Source organism: Choloepus didactylus, chromosome 2 (genome assembly GCF_015220235.1).
Source record: "Choloepus didactylus isolate mChoDid1 chromosome 2, mChoDid1.pri, whole genome shotgun sequence".
Classification (NCBI taxonomy): Eukaryota; Metazoa; Chordata; class Mammalia; order Pilosa; family Megalonychidae; genus Choloepus; species Choloepus didactylus.
In genome coordinates this window covers 124,371,810-124,395,120 of record NC_051308.1, presented here as the reverse complement: position 1 = coordinate 124,395,120, position 23,311 = coordinate 124,371,810, and the positions used below count along the sequence as shown (strand labels likewise).

General features: G+C 42.7%; 1 protein-coding gene across 1 annotated transcript in view; it reads right to left on the bottom strand.

Annotated features, from left to right (window-relative positions):
• The window catches only part of NGF (nerve growth factor), a 51,951-nt gene that overhangs the window by 4,408 nt on the left and 24,232 nt on the right, over positions 1–23,311 (bottom strand). The window contains exon 2 of the mRNA XM_037815127.1: positions 3,110–3,233. The gene's annotated coding sequence lies outside the window, so the exon portion shown is untranslated. The remainder of the gene's footprint in view (positions 1–3,109; positions 3,234–23,311) is intronic.

Here is a 23,311-nt window from a genome sequence, read left to right as displayed (position 1 = left end):
CTTTTGCTTGGTACTTCTCCACACCAGGACTGCTCCCCTGGCCGCTCCCTGTGCCTTCTCTGCTTTCTACCTTTGCTGGATGCAACACTCTCATCGTCTTCTAACACCCAACTTAAAAACCACCTCCACTGGGGAGTTCCTTCTAATTCCAAATGGACAAACTCTCTCCCTTCTCCCCATCTTAAAGCATTTTCTTTTTGTTCTCTGAGGGTAGTTGTGTTCTCCTCCTATTCTCTCCCCTAGGCTGTAAACCCCTGAAAACAGAAAAGCATCCTGTCCTATTCATCTTTGTTACCTCCATGTGACCTAGCACTCCCAGACTTGCTCCATCTCAAAGAATCAGAGTGTAGACAAGTCTCCTTCCTTCTTTGTTCTTAAATGTCTCCTGAATGATAACATTTAAGGTATTTTCCAACTCTGGCATTCTTTGGTTTTATGCAAGTATACAATTTTCTACCCCACCTAGTACTCTTCTTGTTCTACTTAACTGACTTCATGAAGATCTTAAACTCTAATGCTATTTGTCATTTCAGTCAAGGTAATGTGTGGTGCCTGGCATTTAATCACAATGAAGATTTGCATCATGGACAGACTGTTTATTAAGGTTTGAAAATGTTGCAAATACTTCTCTCATTTGGGTTTTAGTTTAAAAGGTGCTTTTTAAAAAAATAATGTTTGCTTTACTCATAAAAGGAGTGTGTTCCCTAAGACCTTTTAAATTTTTTAAATGTCTCTTCTTTTAAAACATCAATAGATTAAAGAAAAAGGGAAGAAAAGAAAACTACTGTGTTTTTCTTTCCAGTAATATAATGCATAAAGAACAGTTTAGAAAAGAACATTCTCTCCTTGGTTGAAGTGAATCAGGGGAGGAGTTTTATTTATTTACTTGGAAAAACAACCTTTGAAGCCTTTCTACTGAGCAGATGACAATCCTCTCTGTGGCTTCACTGACCTGAGCTCTGTGAGATGAATGATTTGTTGGAGGAAGATGCAACTAGGGACTCACACGTAGAAACATGTTCTATTTAATGGGTGAATGTTCTTCATTTGTTCTGCCCCTACCCAGAATGGAAGATAAATGGCTCCGAATGGGGGCCCAGTTGGGGTGCCTTTGAATCCAGGTGCTTCTGGGCATCTCAGCCCTCCTGCCCTCTTCTGGGCCTGGGGTACGTTCTGTGGATTTCCATTGGTTCACACACTCTAGGAATAGGAGAAATATCTTCTGCTAGGTGAATGATCTTCACAGTTTCTGGCCTCACCTGCTGGACAGAGCTAAGTAACTGGCCCAAATATTTGTTGTGGGTGGGAGGGCTGATAGTACTGGGAGGCTCACCAGTGGTGCCTATGGAGGTGTGCTATGGAAGGGAGTAAGATAATTCCTGCCTTAGGGAGAGAGAGGAGCCAAGAACCATTAATGATTCTTGGGCTAGAGAGCAGATCAGCTGGATCAGTGAACCAGGGTCACTAACCATTGGCAAGAAAGGAAATTCTTGTGGCTGAGGAAACCCAGCCTCCTCCTTCTCCATCTCACTGGCTACATTGAGAGGAGCTCAAGGGCCATTTCTTGTTTTACATTTGGCCTGTGCTCTAAATGTAAACTGGCTGCTGTCTAAGGTTTAAAGACTTGGACACCCTCGGTTCTTAGAGTCTGCACGGAGCGTGACAGGAATTCTGTGACTCCTCAACTCCCCAGGGAGGCATCCCAGAGGCATCCTGGACAGCAAGAGAGAAAGGCATCGGCAGCGTAAAATCCAGCGACCCTGCTAGCATCTCCCAGACAGGATTTACTGGGAGGAAGCAGGGACTGGAAAGGACCTACAAGAGCATCAAGTCCAGTGTTTTCCAAACTTCAGCACGCATCAAAATCACCTGCTGGGCTTGGTAAACCACAGGAAGCTGTGCCCCACCCCCAGAGTTTCTGATTCAGTAGGTTGGAGTGGGGCCTGAGAATCTTCATTTCTAACAAGTTCCCAGGTGACACAAATGCTGATGGTCTGGGGACCCCACTCTGAGAATCACTTATCTAATCCAACCCTTTTACTTTATAGAGTAAAGAAATGAATCTAGGAGAGGCTAAGTGACTTGGGGTTATGTAGCTAGCGAGTGGCAGAGGCAGCATGTGGAGTTGGGCCTGCCACTCACCTGGGCACCTGTTTGAGGAGTGAGGCCTGAGGCCACACCTAATTTGATAGGTCCTGGGGTACGTTACTCAGCCCCAGCATCGAAATGAAAATTCTGCCCAAAAGATTCTAAGTTTTACCTTCGTGATGCCACAAATTCAGATACCTGGGAACATGTGGATATTCATTGTTTTAATATCTGATTTATCAGGTTTCTGGGCATCAAAAGTTCTTAAAATGCCCATGGTAGAATTATGTAGCCAGAAAACACTGGCAGGTGCAGGCACTGCGGATTTATAGGTTGCCTCCAGGACAGGTGTGCTGACTGCTTAATGAGAACAGAATCTACTCGTCTGAATTCTTAGAGGCACATCTTAAAGGTGAATGCAGTGAGATTATAATTATTGTTATTATTGTTTATTGGGCATAATTATCTCATTAACTATCACAACAACCCTGGAAAGTAGGCTTTATTGTTTCCATTTTACAGATGAGGGAAAAAGACTGAGTAAATCAGGTAACTTGATCGTGGCCACACACTTGGCAGAACTGGAACTCAAAGCCAGGCCTGCCTGTCTGCAGTGTTGGGGCTCGTCCCCCAACTCTGCTCCACTGGCTGGGAGGATGTGGAGTGATTATGAACCTTCTTTCCACAAAGTCATCTGCTCAGAGTGATCAGAGAGCTGTGTGGAGGGTTGGACTAATGTTTACTATTCACGGCCCTGCATTCTGTGACTTCAGAGGTGGGCAGCTCTGATTCTAAGCATGGCCCTGGAAGCATGGGGCCAGCCTGAGAGCACAAGGGAATTTTTGTTGTAAACAGGATTGGAGGGTGACATTTGCCTGGATCACTAAGAGCCACCCAGGCCCCAGCAGTTGCATCCAACTGCCTTCCTCAGGCTGGGACTTATTTCCAGCTGTCCAGTCACTTGGGACCCCTGCTCCTGGCAGCTCCAAAACTAGGAAACAGATGCCTCTCAGGCGCTTACCTCAGCGTAGCCAGGACAGAAAGCTGCTCCCTTGGAAAAGCCTTTATTGGGCCCGGACGCTGAGCTGAGCTTGGGTCCAGCATGCCATCCAGCCCCCTGGTCTGCACAATCACGGGCCAGGACTCTGCAAGGAGAGAGCTGGCTTTAGACAGCCATTTCACCACAGTCCCAGGAGAAGGATAACCATGCACCAGGCAGGAGGGGAGGACACACTCCATTTCCCTGAATTCTGGGATTTCACCAGTGTCTGAGCCTATCCAAAAAGGTAAAAGAAACCAGCTAGTGAAATTGCCAAGTGTCTGCCTCTTGTCCCTGTGCCAAAGCCTCTTGGTTTGTGCCCGGACACAATCCATGGCTAATCTTACACCTGGTATAGGTGCTTCCAGACCCACACCAGAGTCCTGCTCCAGCAGACCCCTAATCCAGCTCCATCATTGAAATTCTCTGTACATTACACATGAGCATACACCGACCCAACTCTAGAGCAGCTTAAGATAAACCATACAGAAAAAAATGTCCCACCAGGTCAGAACAAGTACTAACTTGATGAAACTGCAGATGAACTATGTTAGCAAATAAGACAGCCTGACCACTTGGTAGATAACAGAGATCTTACAGAAATACGACAAGAATATCAGGAAATAATGCTGAAAGTAAAAATCAGGAATTGGAAGCTATGGAGATGATATGATGAGAGAAAATTCTATTCAATTTAGGTTGCAGTTTCTAGATGCAATGGGAAGTTTCTATTTCCCCTCATTTCCATATACCTGCTTCATTCATTCATTCATCAAATATTTCCTGAGCACCTACTGGCACCGTCCTAGGCGCTGGGGCCACAGAATAAGGTTCCTGCTCTTATGAGGCTAGTAGTCTTAAGTGTAAATAAACAAAATGTCTTCAGATTCTTTATGTGCCATGAAGGAAATAAGCAGAGTATGGTGATAGACGGTGACTGCAGGATGCAGTGAGGGGCCACTGTAGACCGGGAAAGAGCTGTCTGAAGATGTAGCCTTCAAGCTGAGATCTGAAGGATGAGAAGAAACTGAGGCGAGAGCAGTCCAGACAGAAGGAACAGCAAGTGCAAAGGCCCGGAGGTGGAAACAAGTCAAAGTTGCTGAGCATGTAGGGAAAAGACCCATGAAATGAGCTGGAGAAATAGAAGGAGCCAGGTCTGCAGGGCCATAATAAGGAACCACGGCTTTATTCTAAGGGCAACAGGAAAGGAGTGAAGTGCTTTAGAATGGGGCATGACATAGACTTTTGGATGAATGTATAAATGAACTATTATGTTCTACTCATGTCCTATTTCTGTAAGATCCTTCTATTGCTGAGCTTGTTGTAGGGTAGAACGGAACACCCCACCACTACAACAGCCCCCCCCCACACACACACACAAAGTTCTAAAATGACATCTTTATCCTCCCTGTCTCTATTCTCTTTCCAACTCCAACAACCCCTGGACCCATAATGTTTATCTCAGTGTGGAACCCCAGCATCTCTCTTCCTTTGACCTCCTTCCATCTTGTGCTACTGGAAGCAAATGACAGTGAAGCTACCATGGCCCCCAAGCCTCCCACGATAAAGATGAACCAGAGAGCAAGGGAGATAGAAAGGGCTCTGGAGTGATTTTTATGTAGAAATAATAAAATTAAGGACTAGGATAGTTCCATTTCTCTTCCATCCCCACTCCACTCAAAATATCCTTTTTGCCTCAGATAGTACCAGATAAAACTCCCAATGCAAAATGGGAAACATATTCAAATACCCTTAAAAAGTTAGACTCTGGGGCAAAGAATGTTCTTTTCACACTCTCTTGGGGTTGGTCTTGGCACAGGAGGGGGAGGATGGCGATGTCCTCCAGGATTAAGATGTGGACCCTATGGCGCCTGGTTCTCGTGCTCAAGGAAACAGAATCTGATCTCGTCCACAAACCCTTCATCTGGGTATGTGGCCAAACCTGACAGAGTGCTCGACTGGGTCCAAGAAACCTGTATCCTGGGTCCATTTGCTCTGTTACTCAGCATCTCTAAGCTGGAGCTTCTTCCTTCACAGGATGAGGAGCTGGCACAGATGGTAGTTAAGGTCCCTTCTATCTCCGATTGTTTGTGATTCTATGAGAGCTAATGTTTTCCAACCTCTATCCCTACTGAGTGCTTAAGTAATACTTTCCCCCAACCACTGGAGTTCATTTGTTTCATTCATTAAGCACTTAAACGCACAGACCATACTACCAGCCACTGTGTTAGGTGATAGGGACACAAAGAAGAATAAAACATAATAACTTCCAAGAGCAAATAATCTAGAGAAAAGGAAAGGCAAGCACAAGAACCAGCATTTAGAGTACAATGTATATGTGCTTTGTATGTGTGATTATATTTGACATGATATGGAAACAGGGTAGAGGGAGGAATTAGTTATATCAGGCCAGACTAGCCAGAGTCTTATGTTCATAGAGGAGGTAACATCTGAATAGGGTTCTTAAGGATGAATAGAAGTTCATAGGTGAAGAAGGGAAGGAAAGGTATCATGGAGCCACAGAGTTCAAGGCCTGGATGTCCAGGCTAGATGGCCAGCATGGCTCAGAATAGGGGTACATGGGAGAGAGTGATAGGAGTTCCTTATACATCACTAAGGAACCAATGAGTTTGAAAGCCTGTGGCTGTGCACTGCCCTCTTGACTTTCTCTGAAACACAAAAAGTTTCTATTTTTAATCTATGGGACAACCAAGGAAGTTAGGAGTGACTCTGAAAATATTCTGGATATTCTACTAGAAGCCAGGATAGTTTCCAGTCTAGAGGAAGGAGTGAAGAGGTCGGTGGTATGAATCAAAAATTCCACAACTCTTAGGCAGACCTGTGATCTTGGGGGATCAACTCTTGATCAACCATGACAGGTTCCCTGCCCCAGAGTACAGGTCAAGAAGGTGCCCCATATATCTGCAATCTTTGGCGCAAGCCACCTTGGTGCCTACCAGTGTCCCCTGCCTATCTCATCTAGATGCCTGATTGCTATATTTGACACCCTATCTAGCATCTTCTATGCCTTTGACCTTCTCTTGTTCAGTTTTCGTCTCAAGAGGAAGCAATTCCCTGTCCAGAAAATAATGAATGATTTTCATATTGTCGCTTTTTAGTGTTACGCTAGTGAAGGTTGGGACTCTAAAATAAAATCCAATTTGAATATTACCAATTTCTAATGCAAAGATAATAAAGACAAACAACCAAAATGCACATCTACACTTAAAGCCCTGTATGAATGGGGTAATCATTACTTAAGCAGAAATTGGATGCCTCCCCCACATTTGATAAATGCATGGAAATAATTCCCAGCTCATCTCAGGACCATGCTCTGTTCCTTCCTATAGAGCACAAGGGGATATATTAAAGTCTGGCCTAACTCCTATAGAGCCAGATAACCCTGACCTGGCCTGGGTCTCATGCTTTCAAAAAGCGGTTCTCCAAATGTGGTCCACAGACAGTAGCATCAGTAGTACCTCAAAACTGGTTAGAAATGCAAATCTGGGGGCTCCACCATAGACCTATTGAATCAGTAACTCTAGGGGTGAAGTCTAGTAATCTGTGTTTTATCAAGTACTTCAGGTGATTCTGAAACACAAGCTCAAGTTTGAGAACCATTGCTTTAGAGGGTCCCACTATGCCTCTCCTCCAGCTGCAACCTCCCCAGGAGTGACGGATCCGCAGGGCAAAGAGAAAGTGCCCACCCAGAGCCAAAGCTCCTCCCTGCTTCCAGTCCATACTCCCACGACTCAGGATCCCACTGCCCATCCAGCACTGAGCCTGCTTCCAGGGCATGGCCAGGCCTCTTCCCCAGTTCACCCTCCTGAGGGCAGCAGCAATGCTAATGTGGACACATCTAGGCAAGGAGAGCTAAGGAGCAACTCTCCTAGGGAGAGGAGTTTGGGTGAAGTTTGCACCTGTGGGCCCAGGGGTTTGCACACCTGGGCAGGAGGGCCCCTTATGGTATAGGACAGGAGTGGGAAGAAAAGGTGGAGCCTCCATTACTCTCACCCAGGCCTTGCAAATGTGAGGGGCAGACCTGTGGCCTGGTATTACAGAGCCAAAACTACTCCCTTTGGATCTAAAGATGAACTTGTTCTTTTCTCTGAGACACTCACTGCTCTGCAAACACTTAAGGGAAACCCAGGTGTGCCTAACTTTGTAAAATCAATCAATGTGCCCCTAAACATCTCTGTGGAATTTGCTTTAGAAAAATCAAACCATATCTTAAATTACCCCAATAGCTGACCCTCTGAAAGGTTCCTATAGGAAATCCTTGAGAACAACACCCTTAAATTTATCTATTGTGCAAATAATCTACTTCATCTATAATTTGTGGATTTCAACAAGCTACAACTGATAATCTAACAGTGTTGACAATAACCAACAATCTAACCAAGTCAAGCACATTGGAGGGTTTCATATTATCCAGGAGTTTGGAATATCATGTGGAGAATCTTTTTCATTAAAAGGGTGATTTTCATAAATAGGCTTGAGTGACTCAAATTGGATTTTAAGATGGTTGTAGGTTCTCTGTGTCACTTAAATTAGGCAAACCTAGTTTCCTCACTGTGTTCTTTGGATTCCAAAAAAGAGAGTAGTCACCAATTCCTTGGCCAGCAGGGCTCTCTCTGGGTTTGGAGGGAGTGAGCTAGAGCTAGAGGAAGAGAAGTTTCTTCTGAAGGCCCCTGTGGCTAAGCCTATTTGTATGGCTTACTAGGTTGATGTTTGCCTCTGAGTATCCTTCACTGTATTAAGGTCTTGATGATATTTTGGTCAATTAATTAATTAATCTAATTAAATCTAATTAATCTTATTAAATCTAAGAAGCTTAGATTTGAGGAAACTATCTGAGCCTCTGCTGGTTGTTTACCAGGGAGTGATGGGCATCAGCTGCAGCTATTGCAACCTGATAACTCTGTCAAGCAGCATCCACCTAAGTCCTACATGCTCTAAACTTGTGGAAGATTCTCTCTCTTCCTGGCTCCCGCTTTCTGCTGCTCTCCACCAAACCCTCTAGAGCAGTGGGTCTCAACCTTGGTCACACATTGGAATCACCTGGGGAGTTTTTACAAAATCTGGATGTCTGTGTCTCACCTCCAGAGATTCTGATTTAATCAGTCTAGGGTTCAGCCTGGGCATCAGGATCTTTTAAAGCTCCCCAGGTAACCCCAAGGTAAAGCCAGGGTTGAGGACCACTGCTCTACAGGGTGAATGGGAAGCCCAACGTTGGCTTTGATGGGCTAGCACTTGAGAGAAATTATCAGGAAATTAATATATCTCAGAGAATATAAAGTGCGGTGTGGTCATGTTACAAGCAATAAGAAGGTAGAGAAAATAGCTCGTGCCCCCCCACCCTTCTCACCCCCAATTGCCTATATATAACTGTTCTTTGTGCTTCAGAAAGTTTTCTTTTTATTCCTTGCATGCCACTTAAAATGTTCTTTGGTGCTGGCATTATTGTTAGCTTCTTGATAATAAGCAAAGGATTATTTCCAGACATTTTCAATACCAAAGACTTCGAGATGCTTGACCAGAAAGACTTCTTGGATCATTCCTTCCCTGTGCTCAGAAGCAATGGCTCATCGCAAGAGCAGTCTGCACTGCGTCAAAGATGCTAGGGCAGCTGGTGTGGAACCACAGCCTCCTTTCCCCTAGTTCCCACCCACTAGAGTTCTGCGAGTTGGGAAAACTCACTAGGAATTGTAGGTGCCATTGCTGTGATTTTCATTGCTGTAACTGTTGCCCTTATTCCTTCCTCTCTCTTTTAGTTCTTACCCTGAGCCTGTACCCAAAGGGAAAAGGAATTTAAAATCTTTACCCTTGCAGGTCAGTTTTCCTAGTTTTTGGCCTAATCTGAAATTTTCTACTATGGAATATGATCATGAGGTTTGCTTACTAGAAGCTCTTTTTCTGGGAAAAAAAAAAATCAATTTTGGCCATTTTGAGATGATTTGATGTGTTTTAATTGTTTTGTGGTTTTGGCATGTCCAACAGGGAAAACAGGGCATCTGGCACCAAGGACTTAGGAAGGCATTAAGGTTCAGAAAAATTGCTGTTCTTTCAAATGAAAGTTTCAGTGCTGACAATTCTAAAGTGCCTTGCCACATTTTCCTAAAAGAGAAATGGTCCTATGGCTCCTTGGGAGACTCTGGTTGGAATTACAAAACCCTTTCTAGCATTTTCCCAGAGATTCTGTTAGGTCAAGGAAGGAGCCATTGTGGTTGGCTAACCTTGAGTTCAGAATCAAAGACCGTTTGCTATGAATGTGAGTGGCCATTGTGTGTTAGCTGGCTACAGACTAAATGGTATTTATCTGACTGGATTCATGGGCTATGCAATGGCCAACACCACAGAGAGGTCTTCGTGAAGTGGCTAAATACAGTGACGTTAATGTGGTAGAAGAGAAGACATCTCAACACACAGCAGCCTTCCGTTACAGAGCTGAGGGCAGTCTATTTTCACAAGAATGTGCTGCTGAAATAACAGTCCTTGTAAAATAGCCCATCATCTTAGTAATATTAATAATATATCTATCATCTACATTCAACTGCCAAAAACAATCCAATAGTTTTTCAAACTTTTCTGCGACCCTAAGAAAACATCTCCTTGGTTCCAATTGGCTGATCCTTAAAGCACAAGAAAAAGACTCATTTCGGCTCTGTTTTTGGCCTTTCCCTAGTCTGTTCTTCCCATACATGGGACTAAGGGCAAACAGCAGTACTGGACAAAAAAGGGACTCCCAGTTTGGTTGGAATCAAAGTTTACATTTGATAATATCAGTACCTATTGAGGTCTCAGTTCACAGCAGACCTCTGATGACTACCTGGGATTGAACGCACGCATGAAAACAAAACGTTGCCTGTGAAGGTTAACACAGATCCAAGCCCTTTATGTTATTATTTGCTTTATAGGATTAAATGTCCTAAGCTCTTCTTGAGCTAGCCTTTTCCTCTCAGTGTGTGGTATGTTTTCATAGCAATAGGTCAAGACATGTTACAACACATAAGTCTATAATGCAATTCAGATGTAACATCAGAAATTAAGATGGGCTAAGGATCCATAGCCCTGACCCGGAAAAATCATGGCTTAACAGATCCACAGGGTTCTGGAGTTTTTAAAAAGTCAGGAGTACATCTTCAATGAAGGAGGGATAAGGGATGAGCCATGGGACTCGAATGTAAGGATTCCAGTAAAATGCTGCCCTTACTCTTTAAGGAGTCCAAGAAATGAGGCCATTTCTGTTTGAACAGCTGGACTTCAGTTTCACTGCAAAAATCGCTGCACCTCAACCACCCTGCATCCAGAAAAACATGGATCACAAGTAGCCAGCACCTAACACATCACAGAGGAGAAACCAAGTCCCAAGGACACATCAGGTGCCTTCCTACTCCACACAGCTCTGGAATGACAGCTGCCACCACATCCCAGGCTCCATCACTTTTCTGTGCTGGCATTTTCTGGCTTGTTTACTGACTTCACACCCAGAAAATCTGACTCCAGGCATGAAAGAGATAACTCAGCCCAGTTTTGCCCAGGCATGCGGCACATGTAAATCCTAGGTAACCCAGGGCTCAGATATGAGCTGGAAATGAAGAATTTCCATGTGTGTGTTTGTCAGGGACTTTGTGCTATTTTAGCTATTTCCTGTGTGTCACATTAACTGTCCCAGTCCCAAATGGGCTCCTAGCATGCAGTAACATATATGCCTGATGGGGAATTCTGGAATGTCATCGATGGTTAACTATCATGAAGGGCTATTTGACAAGCAGCTAGCTCTTTCATTATTTCAGGACGAAAAGGTCAGGGGAGATGAAAACCTGCCGTCCCCTCTAAAGTAATTTGATTCTCATATAATTATATTTAAGAACATTCCTAATCTCTAGTGTTTCTCCTTTTAGGTTTCATTTGACCATGACATCATGAACAAAAGAACTCTGCACTGGGGAAATTCACTCCAGAGCTAACAAGAGACCCACAGAGTGCATGTGTCTCCAGGGAACCAGAGCACAGTTAGTAATTAGAAATTCCAAAGTTGAGGGCAGACAGTTTTCCCCATTCAATTCCCCTACCCCCTACCCCTACACACAAATAGAGAGAAAGAGAGAGAGAGACTGGACATTCATCCTGTTGCCTCCAAAGAGGTACAGGTTTGGATTTTTAAGATTCAGAGAAATATAAACTTATTTATTTTAGAATCTCAGTTGATATTTTCCATAACCATATACTGTTAGAGTTTGTAAAGGGACATAAGTGGTTCTGCAGTCCAGCCGCTTCACTTACAGAGCATTGCCTATCTACCACTTATCAGCTGTGTGACCTTCAGCAAGTACTTAATCTCTCTGTGCCTTGGTGTCTCCACTGTAAAATTGCAATAATTATACCTTCCTGAAAGGATTTTATTAAAATAAGCATTTACCACAGTGGCTGGCACCTGGTTGATGCCAGACACATATTAGCTATTCTTACTAATATCATTAAAGACATTTGGCCAAAACCAGGCAGCTAGTCACTGGCAGAGCTGGGTGCAGATGCCTTGTGTCCAACCCATACCCCCATCTGACTGTCTCTAGCTGGAAGAAATTGTTGCTTTTTGTCCCAAGCTTTGGTCAGAATGGCTGGCCATGCATATACTTAGTGGCACCAGTCTGCAGCTGCGTGACTATTATTTCAACCATTTGCCAACAAAGATGCTGAGTAACAACTTAAACATTTGCTTTTGAAGGGACCCATTTTTAGCAGCCATGTTGTAGTCAGAGGGGGGAAACTGCTCCAGTAGCACAGCGATTGCCAGCTATCACAAAAACTGGCCAGGCACTGTAAAGTTAATAGCATCTCTGCTTAGGGTAATCGCTGCCTTTCTGGGAAAGTGAATCATAAGGAGAATACAATACGAAGGTATCTTCAGGGCCAAATTTATACTCAGTTATCCAGGGGTTTGGGACCAATTTAGGGATCTGTTAGATTAACTTCTTGAAGTCTCAGGAATATTTCTACCATAAGGCTCTCCGAGAGTAGGCACTTGATGAATGTTTATTGAACAGGGTGGAAAACCCTTCACACAGCTGCACCAGATTATTCAAAGTAAATCATTATTTTATATTATATTGGGAAATAACAAGTGGTCTCAATTTACATTCCTGGGTAACTAGGTGAGCCTCCCTTCCACTTTGGTGATATGGCATGTCATTCAAGAAAGAGAATGCCATTTTGGTGGGCTGACAGGTGCATTGCCAATGAAATGAGTATCTTAGCTCTTAGCAGAGCCTCCTAGTTCCACTTTTATTGCAAGCACTAAAAAGTGTACACAGGTGTTGTGCAAAACAAACCCCTCCTTATTTCCAGCTTGCTTATTTTTCTTGTTCAGAATTTCCTTGGAGAATGCTATGCTCCAAACCAATGTCTGGTGATGTTGTGCAATCCACCGGGATGGCAATCACCTCATTGTTTAGTTACAACCCACGAAAAGATGAAAAAATAAAATTAAAAAGCACAGCGCACACATTCAGAATGAGGGTGGAGACTGTGCAATGAAAATGAGAAACACTTGTTTGTATTTCACTCCTTTCTTTGTGAATCAGCCGAGTTCCTGGCACCAGGCCTCAGTCTGTGAAGGGCGCCGGCCCTCGAAGGCCTTCCAGGGACTCATTCTGCCATGTCCCATCTACAGTGTGACCTCCTTTGTCCCGAGGAAGGAGGGTGCAGGCCGGCAGGACTGACGGCCCCTGCTCACTCCAGGCCCCAGCACCAGGCTTGGCTCCTACTCGGACCATCTGCTGCAGCACCACTGGGTCATCCCGTGTGATTGTGCATTTCCCAGTTATTTTTAAGCTCTGCCTCAACCAGAGTTTGGTTTAGCTTGTGTAGGAAGGTAGTTCCTCTTTGCCATCTCCCTGCATGGTGTCCTCCCATCTGTGTCCTTCTGGAAAGGACTTTCAGCCCCTGCTTTCTTTTTAAACCGTTTCTACTTTCCTTTCTTCCCACGGATCTGAATTCCATATTTCCAAAACATATATTCAAGCTTTTTGAGGATAGAAAGCAAAAATAAATAAAATTTTGAACAGCAACAACAAAAGAACTCAACAAACAAAACGCTCCCAAACCATAACTTGCAGAAGAGTATATATTGGTCCATGCATGTTTGTTTTGCCTATGTTGTCCCCAAGAGAGGAGTCATCTTGAAAGACATGTGTTGTGGTTATAGGCAGAGACCAGGACCAGATCTTCTGTGCACTTGTATTCATTAATTCCTAGAACTCAAGCACGCTCCATCTCTCTCCCCATTTCTGTAATCAATCAAAGCATTTATACAAGCCAAGTCTCTCATTCAGATCTATGGCAACTGTATCTTCAGCTACCACTAGCACTACCACCACGTCCACTGCCATCACCATCACTACCTCCTCCATTACCACCACCACTCCCCATATCACCAGCACCACCCCCATCATCACTACCACCACAGTACCACCACCATTATCCCTCCCCCCGCAAAGGATTAAAGGATTTTTTGGAGCCCTGGTAGTCTGACCAATTTGTTCCAATGCCTCCTTTTAGGCCATTAACAAAATCAGCAGAGCCAGAAGAGAGCTAAGCTTGGAGGTCACTTAGCTTCTTCCAGAGTAGTCAATAAATATGTAACTCCCATATAACTCCCAACTGAGTTGTGAGTGGAGCTGGGTCTAGACCAATTCAATATTCTTGATTTCCAGTGTATTTTAGTATACTTATTTTCTAGCTAGCACCTTTTCTGGAAGCTGTTGTTTATTTCTTTCCTGAGATTTTTTTTTTTTTTTTTTTGGTCATACTTTATATTTCCAATGATACAGATGGCAAAATTTATCAGTTTAGACCCTGATAAATCTTAAAATTATCTCAAAAGAGGAATATCTATGACTGTCACAAGGACATATACATATAGACACCCACATACATTACACGTACATACACTCACACACATATTCAAAAAGGCAGATAGGAATTATGTACCTTGATCCTCCAAAACAAGGCAGATTCTTCCACTTCCCTGATGTCATGTGTTAAGGATAAGTGCACAATTTTTGCAAACCAACTCTGAGTTTTTCCATTTCTTCATATCTGAACACAAGTGAACTTTGTGCTTAAGCCTCTGGAAACTGGGAAAGCCCTCCCTGACCCCTCCACTCAGCCTCTAGAAGGAGGTGCTACTGTGATGAGTCCCATTCCATGGCAGTGATTGGCTCCAGCTTTTGTAAGGCACGTGCTCCCCGAGAGTTAAAGGCCAGGCCCCGAGTGTGGCTCCCTTCTGGCCCTTCCACCCTGATGGCTGAAGTGGCCGGCTGTTCCAGGAGGAGGCCTGGCCAGCTCACTGGCCCTCTTCTTCCTCAGATACTGAGCCTTCCAGACCAAGACTGGAGATTTGGATTTGTGCATGGGGGAAGAGTAGAAATCCCCAAAAGAGTCACCTCAGGCCTCTGGCTTAGATTGTCTTTGGGGCACCGATGAGAGTAGAGTCACCCATATTTTAGGTATAAAATCAAATGCAATGTAATGTGATTTGATTAAATATGTGCAAGATGCTTCCTTAACATAAACTGTGGGTTAGAAGTGAGTACAATTACTACCAATGATAAATAACATTTATTGTGTTTTATCTGCCAGAAAACATTCTAATGGCTTTCTATATATTGTGTTTTTTAATACTTATAAAAAAGTCTTCTGAGGTCAGTGTCATCCCTATTTCACAGATGAGGAAACTTCAACTCAGTGGTGAAGCGGGGAAGTGCAAGGTTACATAGCTTAAAGGGTGTCACCACGGACACGAACTGCTTGCTTTCTGGTCCACTCCTCCCTACCTGACTCTATGTCGCTTACAAACCTGACTATTCAAAGGAGTGACAGTTTTGTCCCCTAGGTTTCATACTGAGGGTGGATTTCTGCTTCTGTGATATGGATAATATGTAGGTTGAAATCTGCAAATTTTCTATTCTTGAAATTTACCTCATTACTTTTAATGATGGAATTGTAAATTCTCAGAGGCAGATTATAAATCTAGTGCTGACTTTCTAGTTTATAAAATACCTTGACTTCTCTGTTTATCTGCCATGGGGCTCGCCTTGTTTACAAGCAGGCCCGTGGACCACACTCCCTCCTTGCTGCAATATTCTATCTCCAAGAAATATTTTTTGGAAGGGCTGCTATTCTGATAGAAATGTGGTTTTGGAAAATAGATATTTAGAAATGTACAGTGGTTCCTTACAGAGCAGTATATAAGAGTTAGAATGTGGCAATTAAAATTACTTTCATACAGTTTCTGGATAAGATTTACTCTGAAGACTGACAGCATGAAGGAAAACCAGGGGGAAAGTAGGAACTCCTCACTCTGGACTAGGAGAACCACTCACTCTGGACCAGGATGTGATTTTCTATTGGGTGGTGTTTTGGGTATGAAGACCAAGCCAGAGGCTGATGGAGCCAAGTGGCATCTGTTAATATTTCCATTCATGGACATGCAATAGAAAACCATCTCATACATTTACAGGAAAGCATTGAATATAATATCTTTGTTGAGCTTAATCAGAACCAGAGTAAAATTCCAGTTGACAAGAATAGAAACTTAACCTAATGATTTCAGTTTTAGTCCAAAGAATACAGTGTTTTCTCTGCCTGTGCTGTCACTTTCTAAAACAAGAAATTACCAAGCAATGACTTTGATTTGAGGGACGAGTAGAAAGTGATAAACACTAAGCAGAAACGTAAAGAGATCGAATGTCAGGGGTCCTTGGTGGATGATCATTCAGAAGTGGATTCGGTTTGTGGGGTGTTGACTTTTTTCTCCAGAACTTGCGTGAATTACTCAATCAGGGTTTAATTATCCAGGCTTCATGTTCTCAGCAGTGAGTGCTTCACAGAACAGAAGAGAATCACAAGGCAAAGAGGCAAAGAGTCTATTGCCATCAATTTTTTTAAAAGGCAGACAGTTTCTTTCATTGTTTGCAGGTGAAAAGGCTTTTTCCTAGAAGAATGAGAATCTTACACTATGAAAAATAGGCCACCAGCTAAAATACAAAGTGCCTCCTTCTCATTTGCCATATTGAAGTGAGTAGATGGTTTAATATTAGGAATCACATTGTTTTGTGTACAGCAGATTGCAGTTTACATATCATGCTCTGGAGTTAAAATCTGGAAGTTCTTCTAGCCCACCAGTGTACTATCTCCAGAAACTCTCTTTAAAAGAGATAAGGCCACTGTTTTCTAACTTCTCAAGAATAGTGTATGATGGAGCAAATCAGAAGAAGGTTCTTCACCAGTGAGCAATGGCTAACACTTAAAGGGTAGCAGTGACATGTTGGCAGACATAACAGAAGGGCACACATTGGCCACTAATTATGCAGCCTGGCCCTGTCCCAACAGGCACCGTGGGGGATTGTAGTAATGCTGGCACTGAAGAGGCCCTGGCTTTGGTGTTGGATCTGCTGATTACAGTCAGGAGCCTGCCTGCGGCTGAGCCCAGGTCAGGACAGAGGAGAAATTCTTATCTTGTTTCCCATCACCTTGGAGTGTGATGAGTTTTTGTGGCATGAATGAATGAGTCCTGAACAGATGACTCAGACCAGGCCAACACCTGCGTGCATTGGGGCAAACTAAGTGAGATGGGATTCACCCTGCCCTTAGGAAACCTGGCATCATCGTGGAGGGAGAGGGAAGCTGAAAAAGTGGAAAGAGAAAGACAAAACGATAGTAAGAGTCAATAGAGAAGGAGGGGAGTGGCAAAAAGAGCAATGACAGCAAATGAGAGGAGAGAGTGCAAGAAACGGAAGGAGAGGAAGCAGGCAAAGGGAAAGGAAGGTGGAGAGGGAGACACAAAGGAAAAAGGGGCAATAGCAGAGAAAAGAAGAGTAACCAGAGGAAGGAACCAGGGAAAGAAAAATGGGAGATGTGCAAGAAAAAGACAGAGACTGAGGAAGAGCTTTGAAGATGAACTCAGTCTCAGCTTCTGAGCAGCAAGGAATTGCCACACAAATGAGTCTCACCATCCTCAGCCTGTGCTGAGATGTGGTTCTCAGATTTCTCTATAGAAGGTGGCCAAGGAATAAGTAATATCATTGCCATTTATGATTAGCAAGAACTTCCTGAAAAGAACCCAAATTTCATCGAACCAGCTTCTGGTAATCTTATAAGATATCCCTGATACTGCTTCAAGTAATAGTCTATTAGAAGAGCATGATTTCTGCTGGAAAATTTCCAAATCTGAGCCAAAATTCAACTATAACATTGCCTTGGAAGAATGATACAGTGATTTCATTCCATAGGTTAGCATAAGGCCACATCCCAGGGTACAGAACATCTCCAACCCAAATGTCCTCCATCGCAGAGCTGCTGTGCTGGGCGTGCCAGACAGGCCTTTCAAATAAATGAGACTGAATGACTTCACCATTATCAGATTCAGAGAACATGCCTTGGAAAAAGAAATCATGTGTAGAAAGGACAAACGGACAACATCAGGGGAATTGGGGTTTCCCATTGATGCTAGGATCCAGCTGGAGTTGGTTACAGTGTAAACTTTGTTTAATCAAATCCTCTGTCATTAATAAAACTCCAAATCAAATACAAACACAGATAAATGATGATGTACTTGGATTTCAGTTGGGCTTGCCTCATTGCTTCACCAGGTGCCATACACAAATCGGGGATGCAGGCTGCTGGAGCTGGGGCTGCAGAGAGGCTGTCTTGGGGATGTGCTGCCACCATGCCACTTGTACCACTGCCATCTTCCTGTCACTCTGCTCTGTCGGTCAGGGAGTAGGCTGAGGAAACCAGAGCCTGCCCAAGACCCACAATCCTTCTTGCCTCAGTGCAGCAAGTTTTCAAGGCAAACCAGAAAGGTGATGTGTCCAGAAACCACACCATAACAGAAATGGTCAGATGACGTAGAGGTGTTACAAATTCAGGAAAGCTCCTACCGGGAGAGGGAAGAGAACTGCTTTCCGTTGTTCCGGGGACACAGCTGGGATGACTGGGCAGAACTGGACCTCTACATGAGGTTTCGAACAATATTCAGCAAAAGGAACAGGCTGCCTTTTAAAGTAGAATTCCCCATCCTGAGCAGTGTTCAGCTGAATAACTCTCTTTACAAGAGCATTCTTGACTTACAGATTTGATTATAAGCCACCAGGAAAAAAAAAGCAAAAGGAGAGAGAGAGAGAGGCAAGGAGGGAGGGAGGAAGCAAGGAAGGGAGAGAAAGAGAGAATGACGAACAATTTAATAGCTTTGTTCCACCAAAAGAGCATGTGAGGCGGAGGCTTGAGGGTGTCCTCCTTCAGTCCGTGTGGGTGCCTACTGACCTCTCATTCTGTAAGGCTGTGTGTGGTTTCAGTGTTAAAGACTGGTATTTTTTATACAATATGGTCCTTTTGCAAGATAACTGCTTCATCTGGTGTTCAACCAAAGAAAGAGCAATCTGTTCTCACATTGGAGGAAAAGCTAACTTGTTGGATTTATTGGGAGACACTATGTTATTCTCCAATACAGAGCCTTCCTAAGGGGTTTTCAAAGGTAAATTGGGCTAAACTTCACAGTCCTCTTATATAGCCACTGACTTTAGAATGCAGCCCCTGCATGAGACTGGCTGGGCTCTACCTGATAGGAATGCAAGGGAAACAAGTCCTATGGGCAGGGAGGGCAGATGGTATTTAACAGGAGGCTGCTGGGTGTACTGAAATAATTGTGATAGACCCTGAGCCACCCATCAAGCCTGAGATCTGCTCCCTGCTTGTTGGCAACCCAGAATCACTGAAGTCCTTGGAGCCTCAGTTTCTTCCCTGAAAGTACAAATGCATTGGTTTTTCGGTGTTTCTCAATCTGAGGAGGAAACTACATGCACACGCCTGGATCCCACCTTTGCAGATTTGGTGTATCAGATGTGGAGTGGGCCTGGAAGTCTGTATTTAGGTGATTCTGAGACACATAGTACTGGTTAAGGAGCACTGGGTCTGGACAACCTCAAAGCTCTCTTCTACTTCCAGTGCATGTCTCTGCTGTCCTCCCAACTTTCCAGGGATGACATGAATAGATGCTTTCCATTCATGCCTAGAGAATGCTAGCTTTGAACCCATTCCACAAGGGGAATGAGCAGATCTGACCACTGATCTGGCTGTCTTTGCTTTACGTTGAGGCCATTCCCCTAATCCTCAAATGAACACCACTATGACTGACACTCTCTGCTTTGTACTCTAACAGGGCCCCTTGGTTATACTGGCTAGCACTTCTGACTATGCTAGTGAGGCTAGTACAGAGTATGTAACTGCTGATTTAGGAAGCCAGGTCTTGATAATATTATAATAAAATAATTTTAGGTAGATGCATGTATTAAGCACAGACATAGGGGAAAAAAAACTGGAAGGAAATACAGCAAATGTTAGCAGGAGTCTAGTAAAAGAGTTATGGGTGATTTTTGTTTTACTATATATGCTTTTCTTTATTTCCTAAGTATTCTATAATGAGCCATGAGTAGCTTTTATGATCAGAATAATATATTTTAAAATAACTTGACAATATTATATTTCAAACTATAGAAATATCCAGTTTTTACCTTTTAATCCCACTTTTGAGACTTTATCCTAAGAAAATAATCCAGAAAGGGCAAAAACTATACTCATGCCTTTCTTTTTTGCTAAGTAATTTACAATGGCAAAGTCAGAAGTCAAATATTCTTCAGTAAAGAGATAATTAGTTACTTTGTGGAAAATGTTTCTCAAGACCTTCTGTGCAGTTATTAAATATGAAAACTGTGAAGACCATGACAACAAGGTAGTGCTTATAATACTATGTGAAGTAGGGTCAAACAAATTAGAGAAGAATACGCATGAAATCATTGCAACCAAGGGAAATCATGTGTCAGAGGAACCAGGCCAGGAAGTGAATAAATAAAAATAAACATGGTTGTATCAAGTGTTAGAATTTTGGGTGGTCTCCTGCCCTCTTCCTCCATTTCCCAAATGGCACCTAATGTTATTATAATGCCATTATAATGAAAAGAAGGTCCATAACCTTTTCCATATGTCCTTTCCATAAATCCTTCAGGTTTAGGACTCTATCCAATGTGTTTTCATGGTAGTGTCTCCCCCATGTTGGCTACCCTGGGCTCTGTTTTCATTCTACAGTGGCATAGTCGGTGTTGCCGACTGAGGCAGCAGGTTTGTTTGATGGCCTTGGTAGGTATGGATGGGGAACATGCTCAACCTACGAGCAGCAACTTTTGTTTACTCAATTTACAGTCTTACCAAATTGACTGGAGAATAAAAAACTGATGAATGGTTTTGATGTGTGTGGGCGGACTCCTGATACATGGAAATTCTTGTGTGTGAATGCAAAGGGTTGAGGACACATTCTCTATAAGCCATTTGTAGTGCATTTAATTTATGTTCATCCCAGGCATTGGAGAGAGGGGGAAGAGTCAGAATGAAGAAGAGGAGGAGGTGGGGGGGGGGAACTAATGTAATGACATTCACTACTTGCCAGACATTATACCAGGAGCTTTTCAGTGCATGGCTCATTTATGCTTATGATCACTGTGGGCTAGACAGGCATTCCTCTTGCTGTACAGATAAGGGAACTGGGACTGAGAGGTTAGGTAACTTGTCCCAGGCCACACAGGCCAGAAAGAGGACAGAATTATCACGGTTTTTCATTCTCTGGGCACATACTACCTGATAATCCATGAAATAAAAAAATACACTTACCATTACTCTAGAACTGATTTTAATCTTTTGTCATCAGTGTTTCTCAACTGGAAGTGATTTTGCACTGTGCCTCCCCACCTGCCCCCCAGACACACATACCAAGTGAGCATTTGGCAATATCTGGAGTTTTTGGTGTTGTGAAGGGGGAGAAGGAGGTGCTACTGACATCTAATAGACAGAGGCCAAGGATGGTGCTAAACATCTTACAATGCACAGGACAGCCCCCCACAACAAAGAATTATCTGGCCACAAATGTCAATAGTGCTGAGGTTCAGAAACCCTGCCATTTCATAAGGGAACCCAGTGTAATTATCCCCACTAAATTCACTTTCTCATTCACTTATGAAATTAAGTTTCTGTAGTTAGGAACAATTCTCAAACATATAAAGCATCTGAAGTACTGTATGTTTACCAATCACACAATTAGGAATCACTCAGCATTTGTAAGTCAAATAAACATATATAAAATCTGGGCAATAGTAAATGTGTATAAAATCTGGACAATAATGCCATATTTAAATCTGAAATGTATGAAGGCAGTTTACAGTGAAATTGCCAGCGAGGAATTAACAACTGAAGTGTTCCCAATTGTGGCTAACCCTAATCTGTATTAAATTCAACAACGAATAGCTAAACATTCACTTGATTCCCAGGGTTCCCATATATAAAATCAGAAACTTGGCTGTTCTCCGAACACTAGGTCAAATGGCTGAATTTTAACACGTTAACTTTCTCTATAAGCAGAGAGTAAATTGCTTCAGTTTGCTGTGGCTTGTCTATCTGGAGAAGCAGAATGTGTTAATTTTGTTACTTCTATGGCATTAAGATGGTCCCTGGAAAACTAGAGCTAATGAATTATTCAGTATTTTTGTGGTTCATCAGAAATTTGTGGGTACAACATTGTACTAATATTTGAGAAGGATTCTTAGAACCCTAAAACTAAAAGGACTTACAGGATCTAGTTTAGCCTTTAATCAATCAACCAGTATTCATTGGCTGGTCTCTGCTTGGTGCTGTAGGAATACTATGCAAATATAAAGCATGAGCCCTGCTCTTAAGTAATAAATAATATCGGGGGAGAGATATGACAAGTGCACAAGAAATATTCAACTAACAACTTGGATTCTAAAGTGTGTCGTATGGATTGTCAATAATGCAAAAGTTCAAAGAAGACTTTATCACGAGATGGTAGATATTTGTTTATATGTTCATCTCTCCTTTTACATTGACAACTGCCTCAGAGCAGGAACCCTGACACTTTCTTCTTTGTAGTTGCCTTAGGGTCTAGCCAGAGCCTAGCCTGCAGAAGCCAAATAGTAAATGCCCACTTAATAAATGAATGAATGGCCTCAACATAGTCTGGGAAGTCTTGTGGAGGAAGTGGACCTTCAGCTTGGTGTTGAAGTTACGGTAATGTCTAAATCAGTGTTTCCCACCCCAGGGATGTTAAAAGAGGTTTGGCAAAACAAAATGCATTTGGTCAAATGGATTTGGGAACTGTTGTGTTAAGATTCACTTATTCAGGCTCAAACTTATTTGACCATGGAAACATTTTTACTGAACACTCAGTAACACAAACATAACTCATTATACCACGAAGTTCAACTTGAGAACAACCAGTCTAAATCTTCCAAAGAAAACGGCTTCTTGAATTGATCAATGCTTTAAAAATCTGCATTGTAGAACCAGAATATTGTGAATAGTGAAGTTTACTTAGAGACAGGTAAAAGAAAGTTCTGTCCCTTTAAACCAGGTGTGTGTGAAGGAAGGACCCAAATACTTTTTTTATGCCTTACTTAAGTAGCTTTCACAAGTGGCTTCTTTGCAACTCTGTTTACAGAGTCCTGCTTTGGCCTGTATAATAAATTTGGATGACTCTTTCTTAATATTCCCAATGGGCTTGTACTCTGATTTTTAAAATGTCTTTTGCCCTGAACTTCTCAATTGGGTTTGATGAATTCTCAGCAGATTACTGGCCCCAGAGCCCTAGATGATCTGGGACAGCTTTGTTTGTTTTTCTGTAACTCTGCACTTGCTTTGATTTTGGTGGGTTTCCTAGCATAACTCCAAATTATAAGGATCACTTATGGGTGCCAACTCACTAAAAATGTAATTTCGAAAATACTGATCCCATTGTTTCTATACCTTATTAAAGGCTTTTCTTTACTTGAATATATAATGAAGAAATGATCCTACATCTTTCAAATGTACAATTGTTTTTCCTTTTCTGATCAACTTTTGAAACAAGTCTTCCAGATCCCAAAGGGTTTTTATTAAAAGCCAAAGCAGTGAAAAAAACATTTGATTGTGAGCTGGGGAGTTGAGTAACTTTCTATTGCCTACAGGAGAAAATACAAACAGATAGTGACACAATGTGTGAATTATTTATTTTTAAACATCTGAGCCTAAGGAAATGTTGAACACAGAGCTAAGTCCTTTTTTTTTTCCGCAAGTAGCTTT